A 12408-nucleotide genomic window follows, 5' to 3' on the forward strand; every position below is an offset into this window, starting at 1 on the left:
AACACTTGCGCATATTGTGCTCAATCATAGGATGCGAGCATAAAATAATTTTTTTTTAGAGCGGGGAAGAACAATTCCAAATGTGGGTATCTTTTGTGCCAAACTAAAGCAAGGCATATCAGCGGATCGCTTTCAGCTTCTTCCAACCTTTACTGAAAACATGCAAGCTGTTTCGGAAGGTATTCTTTAGAGGGCCTCTTAAGCATAAAGTTACAAGACCTCTGAAAATGTTTATCAAGCTTGCAATAAATGTACAAAATATCTCTCTACAAACCACCAAGCCACAGACAATATTACAACATAATGTTGCCACCTGAACATAAATTACATGCAAGCACATTGCCTGCTTGCTTTCTTCTGGACACTCCACCCCTTCCATCGGTTTAGTTGTCTGCCAGTCGTTCCATAGACTACAGTACCTCACACCCTTCTATACTAACCAACATCACTGCATAGCTGATAAAAGGAGTGCCTACAATGACAGAATACCCTGCTGCATCAACGGCCCGTGCCTCCACCACTTACGAGGCAGTTCTTTTATTATGCAACCTTCCAGAGAGGAAGACTACACACCCAATGGTGATGATATGTACAGATGAAGATGACGGAAGTTACGAGTGGTAGTCACATTGGCAATGCCATTACCACTGCTGAGAGCAGTTCTCTCACAGCGACTGCACATGCGCACACACTGCATGCACGGTGGCCGATCACTCGCTCACAATAAGGAATAAGGCAAAGGAATGCCAAAGAACAAACATAGCAGCTCTCGGAAGGCCAGAAACGTGTATTGCAGGTGCAGACACCCAAGACGCAGAGCCACACACAAACACCCTGACAAGTTATAGTTCTCGAGACTGATCCATTTTCGCATTTTGTAACCGGTTCCATAAACTCCGAAAACATCAGTCCCTGTTCAACTTCCCAAGTGGATGGTTAACAAACCGAGGTTGAGTAATGCAACGAAACTACAAAGAAATACTGGCAATGGAAGTATGGAACAACACTTCCGAATGGCGAACATTGCTTGAGTTAATAGTTGTTACCTAATACCTGCTAAAAAAAAGCCCTCATCTTCACTGCTTGTACATGCAGAAGATTCTGGTTGAAATACCATTTACAATACATTCACCACAAGAACACCAATACCAACCCGTCTCAATTTTCTGGCACAAACACCATAAACAATTTGGCACAACCATAAACAAGTTAACCTCCAATACACCAGGAAACACGTAAGGCTTAGCTCAACTAAAAACCGCAAAGGGAACAATGAAGAAAGGAAAAAAGAAAGAAAAAAGAAGGCTGCGGTAACAAAACTGGGCCAGCATGTGTCACAGGTGTACGTCCTCAAATGAGAAACAACACAGCACATGGCAGCAACTGCACAAGCAGAAATTTCCCACAAAACATGCTGCCGCAGGCAACAGGAAATAGCTGATGCATGTGCTGCGTTTCACAGGCGCCAACCAAATGCCCAGCTGCTAATGCGGACGACTTGCTGGCTGCAAAAGTGTGTGTGTGTGCAGCCCAGTACAGCTGCTACGCAAAGTGGGCAAGCTGTGTGTCTCTTCCATGAAATGTAGTTAATAAGAGAGACTTTTCAAGGTTTCAGTTAATTATGTTGACAAGATTATTTGTAGGAGCAAGAGCGCTAAAAAAAAAAAGACAATAATCTGAAAACTTGGTCATGTCATTGCTGCTAGAGTTTTGTCTCGCTTGCTACAGTGCAAGTGACATGAGCGTCCCTCAATGCGACAGTAATTCACCAGGCCACCCCGCTTCCTTGACTAAATCCCTTTTAATCTGTCATTGCTGCCCAACACTGCTTCCTGGAGTGTTGCAGGCAGCTGTAGAACACAGGAACACAAACTTTCCTTGCGTTTTCAAATTGCTTCCCATGAAAGTTAGGGTGGAATACAGTGTGCTCCAGCACCCACACAACTCTTGTTGGAATGGTCTATTTTGCATTGTTTTGCTGTCATCCACGAGAAACAGAATGCACAACAAACCACCTATGCCATTGCTACATGTGAGCTAGTAAGCCACATGGTGACTAGTTCCATATCCATTGTTGTGAAGTGTACTGACAGCCCTCCTCTAGCTGTGCCCAGCAACACAGCAACCAAGGCAACAACATGCCACAGTGACATCACGCAAACGACAACTTTTGCTTGCCATGCAAATGCTAACAGGTTCCATTCCTTGCGGTAGCATTCCAATGAGAGCAGAATAAATTGATCATGTGTTGCAAGTTTTACGCACATTGACCCGAAGTGCTTCAGTACGACATTTCTGATAACCCAGGTGCCACTCTTCAAAGCAAAAAGATCAGGCAACACACACACACACAGAAAATGAAGAAAGTAAAAGGAAGCCATCAGGCGAAAAGTTTTGACAACCTTTGCTCCTTACTTATAACACTAAACAAAAGCCTCCCAGAGAAAAAAAAGAAAGCGCAAGTAATGCTGCTGAACTTCCTTCGGAATGAATATGCACGCACTCTTCTCATTTGAAAACAGCTGCAGTGAGCTGTCAGGCCAATGGCTGAAGAAAGAAAGCAGGTGCCACATGTGCTAAATCCTCCCCCCCCCCCCCCCCCGCCCAGAGAAAAATAATTCCAAGAAAAACTAATCGAAAACCAACACAAATGCAGATTGTGAGTCAGCCGTTGACCTCTCCCCATTCCCCATCCTCTTAGCCATCACAGCTGCGCAGCAACAAGTACGAAGGATGCTTAAAAAAACAGCTGCTTCCACTGTTGTTGTCTGGAAAAATGATGGGCCGCTTGTCAAGGAGCAAGAAACGAATGGCAGTAGCCAGTTGGTGTGCCGCCTTAAACACAGCTGTTGCTGAGTGTGCAGCAGCATTAATGTGGCCTTGTGTACAAACATGACATTATAAAACAAAAAAGAACAATTACTAAGAATTTTTAGGAAGACAGGCGTGTGGCAGTGCTGGATAGGTAAGCTATCACTCCTGTGCTTTCCACACAAGCCGCAGGGCCGTTGTACCCTGTGCAGATCAAGAGCTGACAATCAATGGCTTTTAACACGTGCAGAGCTGACTTCCGCTGCGTCAACAATAAAGCCACAAATTTGAATTACAAATGCCAAAGTAAGCTCCCTCATGCCATGCAAAAACACTTCCGCAAGAGTGTCGTGAAGCAAGAAGCACCAAGAGGGCCACTTAGAATAGAGAAGACAGACAATAAACTTGCAGGAAAACACTCTTCTTTCAACAGCAGGATTTGCAACAGTGGAACACTGTCATCACAATGCTCAGCAAAGATCAAATGTTAGCAGAAAGATGCCAACGATGTCTCCCTGACGAAAGGCGCCGACGTGCTGCACTGCCAATGCACGGCAATGAGTAATAACAAGAGTGGCCAGTGGCCTTTTGTAAATGGCACTTCAACAGCGCGAAAGACCTCAAAATACTGCACTACGTCGACAGTGGTTGTGTCAAGAGAGCTTCAGAGTGCCGATGTACTTTTTGAAGTTGCCAAGAAAATGGCCACAGTGGCTCACCGTCTGTGGCTTTGGGTGGCCGAGCACAAGGCAACAAAGTTTAGTTCTTTGTCTGCGGCTACAGACAAAGGTGGAGGCAGAATGCAAACATGATTGTGCTGCAAGCTTCAGGCGCACACATTGGAAGAACCACAGGTGGTCAAATTTATTTAATAGAGGGCAAACCTACCCCCCCCCTCATTTTTTTTTTTCAATGTAGCTGATCTAACAGGAAGTCCTTCTTTGGAACTCCAAACAAATGAATCAATCTAACACCAAACTCGAACACACAGCCAGTAAAACAAGCGCAGTGCTCTTCGCGCCGTGTGCCTTAAAGACAGCGGTTATGTATTTATCATCAATTTTACCAGAATCAAATTTTACGTGCGCCTGTGCAGTAGGAACCTGCGCATCGTCAGTACAGGACGTGAGCAGCAAAAGAAAAAAAAAAGAAAAAAGAGGGCGGGGGGGGGGGTCATTTCTAGCACCCAATCATCGGCAAAACTACCATCGCTTCTAATCAGGAGCCAAGCAATGCCGCCAGCACGGCACAAACAAGTCGCCGACGGCGCTACGCCGGCGCCGAAGCCGTAGCACAAGCGGCAGCGTGAGGCAAGCTCGTTATAAATTCGAAGGCAGCAGTAGCAACAACTCTGATCGGAACGCAAAACGAGATCGCAGCACCCACTTTCTACTAAGCAAAACAGATCGAGTAATAGGAGTGGGGGGGGGTGGGGGGGGGGGTCGAGTGCAGAGAAAAAAGCTCTTGCGAAAACACTGTGGCCGTGACGGTGGCAGGGCGCGCAACCAGCGGTTGCCCGGTTCGCTGCGTCTCTCGTTTTCCGCCGCGTCCTCGAGATGCAATCGGCGGCGTAACGGTTTCCCCCCGCCGGCTCGACGGCAGACAACGATCTCCCCGCCGGAGGACAGGCAGTGCGGTGAAGCCGCCCCGCCAAGGCAAAGCCATCCACGAGCGCCCCATTCACGGACGAATAAAAGTGAAGCGAGAATAACATCCCTGCCATTGAATCGACGCGAGACGGGGGCGCTTGCTCGGCGAGTGAAGGAGGCAAATAAAATGCCGCCAGGAAGGCCGCTCTTATAAATGCATTTACAGAAAGCTCTGGAGGGAGTTGCGGAGAGAAAGGGAATTCACGGAATGGCGACGGAATGAGGAGGTGTCGTAGAACACTTGTTAGATCGTGCGCTAACGGGGATGAAATCCGGCGAGTACGCTTTGCTAGAACGTCGTGCTTTGGTAGCATACCGCAGAGCACCTGTTTGCATGAGCATGCTACAGAGCCGAGCCAGTTCAACCCCTACTGCGTGTTCCAGGGAATATCGCAGCAAAGCATGTGTGTACGCAGATAAGGGGCACGAAATAGCAATATTAAGCCTATTAGTGAATTGCGCTTATGAAACAACAAAACGAACACCGTTACCGTGAGAGAGGAAGAAGCTTCGTAAGCAAAGTGACGCCGAACAACGAGAGTGGGTGACATTGCCGTGGCAACATGGATTTCGACAGAGTCTACTCGATAATCAAGGGCTGCACTGCTTCGCAACAAAGCCAAAATGTCACCGATAGGGGCGGCCCAAAATACGAGAAGATATTCAAATGCATGACGTCACGCAGACGTGCCGGCGCTGAAGACAAGTTCGGGCTCTATTTCCTCCAATCGTAGAATGGACATCCGTCTTTGTCAACACGTAGAATTGTGTCGTTCACCTTTAAGCCTGTTGGACGACGGGATACTTTTTTTTTTTTTCTTCTTGGATACCGGGGAAACGTCCAGCGTACTTAGAGAGAGATGTGCCAATTTAGCGTGTAAGGTACTCAAACATCGGAGACATCAGAGAGGTATTTAAAAAAGAACGTGCCCCCACCCCGTTCAACGCTCGCATCGCTGTGCACACATCGCAGGGTTTACGCGGCCGTCCGTACCGAAACGTCACGCAAGGCTCTCAACGGTGCTCGCAGTCGTAACAACGTTGCAGAGACGCAATTAAGCGCAATCACCGCTCCAAAGGGTGCCGCCGCCGCCCAGTGCGGCACACGTACCACGGTTTCCAAGCGAGTCTGATAAAAGAGGCGAGCGATATCTCGCACTGGCGGAACGGAACTCACAGGCAAGGGAAAAAAAAACTGATAATAAGGTCGCCGTTCAGTGGACAGCCGCTTATCACCGCAATCGCTCGGCCGAGATCGCTGTCTCAGGTGCGCTGGCGGCAGGCAAGAAGCTTAAAGGGAGCAAATCGAGCTGCAGCGGCTATTAAAGGCTACGAGTTATGCATGGCGAAACAGCCATGAGCGACTTCAACCAACAATTTTCATTCTTTCCCGGAAGCGACTTCTTCCTCTCCGAATTACCAGAAAAAGGGTTTGAGTACGGCCTATGCCTCCTCTTCCCTTAAAGACGGGCCATTGCCGCTCTGCCAGGACACCAGCAACATTCGAACACAGAAATGCGAAAGAGAAGAAAAACAATGTCGATTATTATCTACCGCCAAAGTAGGAGGCGCTAGTTCGCACCTGCCCGTCTACGTTCTCCCAAATACCCAGTGGTCCCAAGCGGAAATAAAGCGTGAACCTAACCAAGCAAGAGATAAGTTCGACCGAACAGACCGACGGCAGTTCCAAACCACGGGGAAAAAAAAAAAAAAAACAAGCAGAACGGGGCTACAAACGCGGATGACAGTTACTGGAAAGTGGCAGAACAGGTTCCACGGCGACGCTGAAAAGGCGAGGGCTGGCACAAACATACTTATCTCTCATCGCGGTGGCAAACGACGTTAAGAGTGCAGGAAGTCGTGGCATGGGCACCGTCCAAACACGAGAAAAAAAGGCACGGTCCCAATCTCTTCCTGGGGTGGGAGGGGGTGTCTGGTTTCAGGGAGTCCAAAGGGATACGCGCGAGGTTCACGCGCCAGACTCGGGGTTTCATAAACCGTACCGCATTTTATTACACAGAACCACGGTTGAACACACCTCTTGGAGGGGTCAGCCACCGAACGCGGCATCGAGGTCCGAGGAGATGGGGCGGGTATACATTCAGGTACAGGCATACATTCGGAACGAGCTTTCTGTGGTGTCCCAAATTCCCGGTCCAGTGTGCGTGTCACTGGGCCCAGTCGCTTATACATACGACGCAAAACAACATGCGCTGGGCCGTGCTGACCGTGACTCAGCGACTGACAGCGGCTCGAAAACCCGAGGAGACAAGAAGCGATGGCCTTCCTCGTTCTCATATGAAACAACAACAACAAAAAAATCGACGCATCACTGGCAGCATGCAAGCTTAAGCACAAGGTCAACAAGAACAAAAGTAAACCCGAGACGGGAACCCCAATAATGCGGTTGAGTGACGAGACGCACCAGAGGCACCGTTCAGAACCGGACGTTCCACGCGAGCCGTCGCCGCCTAGCACCGTCCCAAAGGCTCCGCGCCGAAAGGTCGAGGCGGTCACGAAAGTGAAGGGCGAGAGAGAGGGTGAGAGAGAAAATGCACGGTCAAAGCCGTGAACAGGCGGTACACGCCTTTCGCTAGGAAGGGCGATCGCACAAACGTGGCCGACCGGTATGAGGCGAGCGGAAAAGTAGGCAGTCGGGAAAACAACCCCCACTTCCCACCCAACCAAGGACGCATTCTGAAAAACCCGAAATATAGCACAAACCAGAAGTTGCAGCACGGCGACAACACACTCCGCCTTTGATTTAACGGGAGCGAGATCCTTTCGGAAACGCCCTCGCACCACACACCGGCAGCGTGCCACGTACTGTTTCACTAGAGAAAACAGCGCGCCAAGCGTGTGGCTAGAACACTCCCAACTTGGCAGCCCTTTACGCCCGCAGAAACTGCCAAGCGTGGTCGCCGCGAGGAACGCGAGACAAAGCAGAGGGAAGGCTACACCATCGAGCACCAGCCTGCTCCTCTTTTGCTTATGAGCCTACACATTTTTTTTCGTCTATCTCACACACACGCGCGCGCGCGCAACCTTTGACCGAGAACCACGCCAGAGGGGCATGCCCGAAAGGCCGCCCAAAGACTGTCGAGGGCGCGAGCATAAACACGCACCCAGCCAGCCCCGGTTCCCGCTTGCAAAATGAAACAAAAATAAAGGAGGGGGGGGGGGGGGAGGGTCAGAGCGCACACAGGCCGCAGGCACAACGAGCCACGCCAGATGCTGCTGCTGCGAAGGAGCGGGCTCGCGACGAAGCACGTGCCGAGCGCGCACAAGGACAACCACACACAGGCAGAAAGAAGGTCAGCTTACGGCGAACAACAAGCAATAAATTCCACGCGAAGCCTGCAATGCGAAGCGCAGCGACTCCTTCTTGCGAATAATGATCATAGGAGGAAGGATTAAACCACACAAATACAAAGGGAGGAAGTAGTAGAACCCCCAAGCAAGCACTTCCCCTGACGCCCCCCCCCCCTCCCCCCAACAACGAAGCAAGCCCCGTTCCGCGACTCCTCTTCGGTTTTGAAAGAGACGCAAATAATAATAAACTCGAGCAGCAAGCACCGCGAGTGCGAAAGGCGCGTATACTACTAGTCTCGGAGTGTAAGCAAAACAAAAACAGCGAAAACGGGCAGCCGAGGCGGGGTTCAACTAGGCAACCGGCCAACAACAAGCCTCCAGCCAGCCACGACCAGACGACGGCCCAAGCGCAGCCGCCGCAGAGAGCATCGCCAACCAGTTTCGGCACTTATAGAAACGGACGCACACACCGGCGACACACAAGCGGTACGCACGCACGGCGACGAAAGCAAAAACGACAAAAAATGTAAAACAAAGAGAGACAACCCTAAGAGCGGCCAACGCCGCAGCCGACCCGAGAGAAATAAAGAAGCTACGCTCAGAAACAAAACAAGCAGCGCGCCCCGTCAGGCAGGCCAAGAGAAACAACACACAAAACAAGAGAAACAGGAACGCGCGCCGCCTCCTTTCTCGTACACCTTGCACTTGCAGGCAGCTGTCGCCTCCACGTCTTTATTTTTGTTTCCCATTATACACGCGCGCGCACACATACCCTCTCGCCCGCCAGAGAGAGAGAGACTGTGAGACCCGCCGCCCCCAAGGCAACGCAGCGCTAGTACGATGAATTGTGAGCGCGCGCGTGTTGCTTAGTTGGTTACGAGCCGGCCGCCATTCCAGGCAGACACACACAGCGAGCGCGCAACGACGGCTGCGAGAATCGGCGCCCCGGCGCAACAAAACCAAACGAAAAAAAATTATAAATATATATAAACCGCTCCGAAGAAATGACGCGACGGGGGAGGAGGAGCAACCAGAAGGACGAAACCGTGAACAAGCGGGGAAGAGAGAAAGGGCGGGAGGATCAGCGTACGCGATGGAAGGAGAGCGGGCGCAGAGGGGAAGCGAGCAACAGAGAGAAGCGGGAATCGAAATGGAGTAAGGATGAAGTAAGAGAGATACGTTGCAGCAACCCAGAGAGAGAGAAGCCAAGCGTAAAAGATTAAAAAAAGCGAGCGCAAAGGGACACAGGAGAGAAAGAAAAACGCGGAAAGGAGGCGAAAGAGAACTACGAAAGAGGAAGGATAGAGAGAGAGCGCGCAATTTAAATGTGCCGACGTCCGTCCTCGGCCGCCGCGTCGACGAAGCGAGCGCGTAGCGCTGCAAAGCCGATGACCTTGAGAGGCGAGCGCCGCCGCCGACGTCGCTCCTTCTTTCAGCGCCACCCTCGCATCGTTCCCCGCCGCCGGCCCGGCAGTGGCGCACGCACGCCCAAAAATATCGGTGCGCCGATTCCCCTTCTGTCTCTCTCTCAACGTCCTTCTCGCGCAAGCCCACACAGCCGCTAGAGCCACGAACACAACACACGGACAGCTTCTTCCTTCTCGACCCTTTCGGAGAAAGGAAAGCCAGGTAACGAACAAGAGACGCAAAAGGCGAGACAAAAATGAGAAAGAAAGAAAAGCGAGGCAGCTCTTTAACGGCGAGAAGCGACATAAACCAGCTCTCACCCTCTCTCACAATACGCACAGCGAAAACGACGTAGCCGGAGAAAAAACAGCAGCAACAAAACACAAAAAGAAGGCGCGATGGATATAAAAGCAAAAGCGGCCATAGCGCGAGGTAAGCGAAGCGAGAGGAAAAGAAGGATCCGCTGGACGGATGACGATGGGCTGGTTGCAGCAAGCAAAAAAGACAGGGAAAAGAGAAAGGCCAACAACAACAAAAAATGAGAAACGAAGCGAGCGGGAAGGAGAGAGCGAAGAGGCACTGGCCGGATGACTGGATCACGGCGGGAAATTGAATAAATAAAAACGAAAGAGAGGCACGCTCGAACGACGATGAGCTCCCAGATAGAAAAAAAAAAAGTAAAGGAACGTACCAGGAAAGCAGGGCGCGCACGCACGTTCGCTTCCTCGGAGGCAGCGACAGCCCGAATAATAAAAACAAAAGCGAGCAATGGCTCGACGAAAGCAACAATTTATATAAAAGGAAAAAAAAATACACGGATGGAGACATAGCAGCCAGGAAATTGCAGGGCCGGCCGGACGAGAAATAGCGCATTGCAAAGAAAAAAAGCAAGCAGTGGGCGCTCCTGGAGAGACAGAGAAAAACAGAAAAACAAGGGGGGGGGGGTGCTAAGGGTGAGGTCAGATAAGTGCGTCGCTAGGAAAGAGCGAGGAATTAAAGATCCTAACAGAGCGTGGGTCCGGTCTCAAGGTGGAGAGTACACACACACACACGGGCAGGCATCGAATATGTACACGCAAAAAAAAATAAGAAATAAAGGCCGGAGAATCGGCAACTGACCGAGAAAGAAGATTGGGGGGGGGTGGAGGGGGTCAAAATGTTTGCTGGAATAAACAAAGAAAAAAGCCGGTCGCAATAAAAAGCCGGGCTCGGCGAAGGAGGTAAGGTGAAACAAAAAAGATAGGGTGGGCGATAAAGTCAAGAGAACAGAAAGAAAAACAAAAAGCAAGCAAAGCCGATAAGCACGGAGCAGCTCCTCTGTGAGATAAACAGCTAGCCAGACAGGGTAGAAGGCGCAAGCCACGCAATAAAAGCGCGAACGAAAATACCAAGCTGGCTCCGCGAACGCAACAAACCAAAACAAAAAACAAAATGCGATGGAAGCTGCGCGAGAATCGGCGTCAGGGCCCGCTAGCGAAGGGAGCACGCAATTAAGTACAAACAAGAAAAACCAGAAAGGCGAGCACCGGCTACACGACACGGGAGAAAGAGCTAAACCAAACAAAAACAAAAAAAAACAGCGGACGCCCGCCAGCGTTGCAGATAACGACAACACAAAGCACAAAGAGAGAGAAACGACTGCTCCACGAAAAGCAGCTCAGCGGGGCGCTGCGCCCGCGCAGCGGGAGGGCGCGGCAGCGAAGAAAAAAACCTACAAAAGGAGACCGAATAGAGAGATAAATAAGAGAGAAACGTAAGCGGAGGGTCGCGGGGAGCAAAGGAATGAAGAAAACAAAAAGAAAAGCGCAGCTAATACAGCTCCGCACGCAGAGCGCAACTGAAGAGTTGTGTGCGTGGCCTCTCCTCCCCTGTCGCTCTCTCCACACTTCCTCCTCCGGCTTCTCGTCGTGTTGCAAGCGCCGCCCATAAAAGGAAGAGGAAAGCGCTCACAAAGAAAAAAAACGAGGACGCACGTGAGAAGAAGGGAACACGGCTGCAGATGCAGGAAAAAGAAAGACCGGAGGACCGCGCGCGCCGTCAGACGAAGCAGCAGATGCGCAGATCAGAAAGAAAGTAAGAGAAAAATAAATACGAAAGAGGAAGAAAGGCGGCTCTCGCCAGAAGGCAAACGGCGCAGGAGGAGGAATTGCTGCCGCTTCTCGGCGCGTAGCAGCAGCAGCAAGGAGAGTAGGGATGAATAAAGCAAGATGAATCACGAAGCGGATAAAGGCAGCAGCGTACGAAAGGAAACAAGTCTGTGCGGCGGCTGGAGACTGCGCCGCTGAACTGCCTGCCAGGCAGTCAGCCAGCCATCAACGGAGGAGTCCCTTTCCTCCCACGGAAGTAACAATAACATTCAGCACGCTGCAACGACCGGCCCTCTTTTCTTATTTTTACGTTTTCCTTCTTTCCGCGGGCGCTTTTTCTTTCGTTCGCAGCACACGCTTCTCCCGTCCATTGTTTGGCAGCGGCGGTTGTCATTTCTCCCTCCGACATTCGGTTCCTCCTCGTCATCGACGAAGAAGGTGGACGGACGTCGTTGGCCGCTCACTCGAGACAGCGGAGAAGGTGGCGCGCACGTCGATCAAGACGGGCTTGCCCCCCCCCCCCTCCACCTCTACGCCTGTTGCCGTCGAGCGTGAATTTGGGACGAGGGGAAAGGAGGGGGGCTCGCGCAAGACAAAGCGGTTGGCGGCTCAACACTGTGCCGACGGGCAAACAAATCGAGGCAGGCGCTGCTCGTCTGTGCTTGGCAGAGACCATTCCGCTTATCGCAACGGGAACAGAGGCGGACAACCGGGACACCGTTTTGACGGCCGTCGCGCATTACAAAAAGATAAAGTTGCGGACGAATCTGAAATTGAGAATTATGCAGGCGAGCAGTATGATAAGTCTTCTCAGCATTTACGAGCGGTACATCAGCAACCTTCCCACCAACACGTCCTCGTCGAACGCCCTAGGCAGCAACGGTCAACGGGAATGCCACGACACTGGTGAGAAGGCTCCCCACACGACGACAGGGCGGCCAACGTCATTAGCTACTCCGCGTTCGTCGACCTCCGTTGGTAATCGCCACCGCGATTAAAACTGGCGGCCGGACGCAATGCAGCGGGCCAGCAAAGCATTTCTGTCCGGGGACAACGCGCGTTCAAAGAAACGAGCACGCGGTGCAGAACGCATCGTCCGGAGTGATGTCGCAGCGCGAAGCTTAGTAACCTTGGAATGACCC

General features: G+C 51.2%; 1 protein-coding gene across 3 annotated transcripts in view; it reads right to left on the reverse strand.

Annotated features, from left to right (window-relative positions):
- Positions 1-12408, reverse strand: part of LOC142575965 (uncharacterized) — a 71768-nt gene that overhangs the window by 31348 nt on the left and 28012 nt on the right. The gene's annotated exons all lie outside the window — the stretch shown is intronic.

This window comes from Dermacentor variabilis, chromosome 3, assembly GCF_050947875.1.
Source record: "Dermacentor variabilis isolate Ectoservices chromosome 3, ASM5094787v1, whole genome shotgun sequence".
Classification (NCBI taxonomy): Eukaryota; Metazoa; Arthropoda; class Arachnida; order Ixodida; family Ixodidae; genus Dermacentor; species Dermacentor variabilis.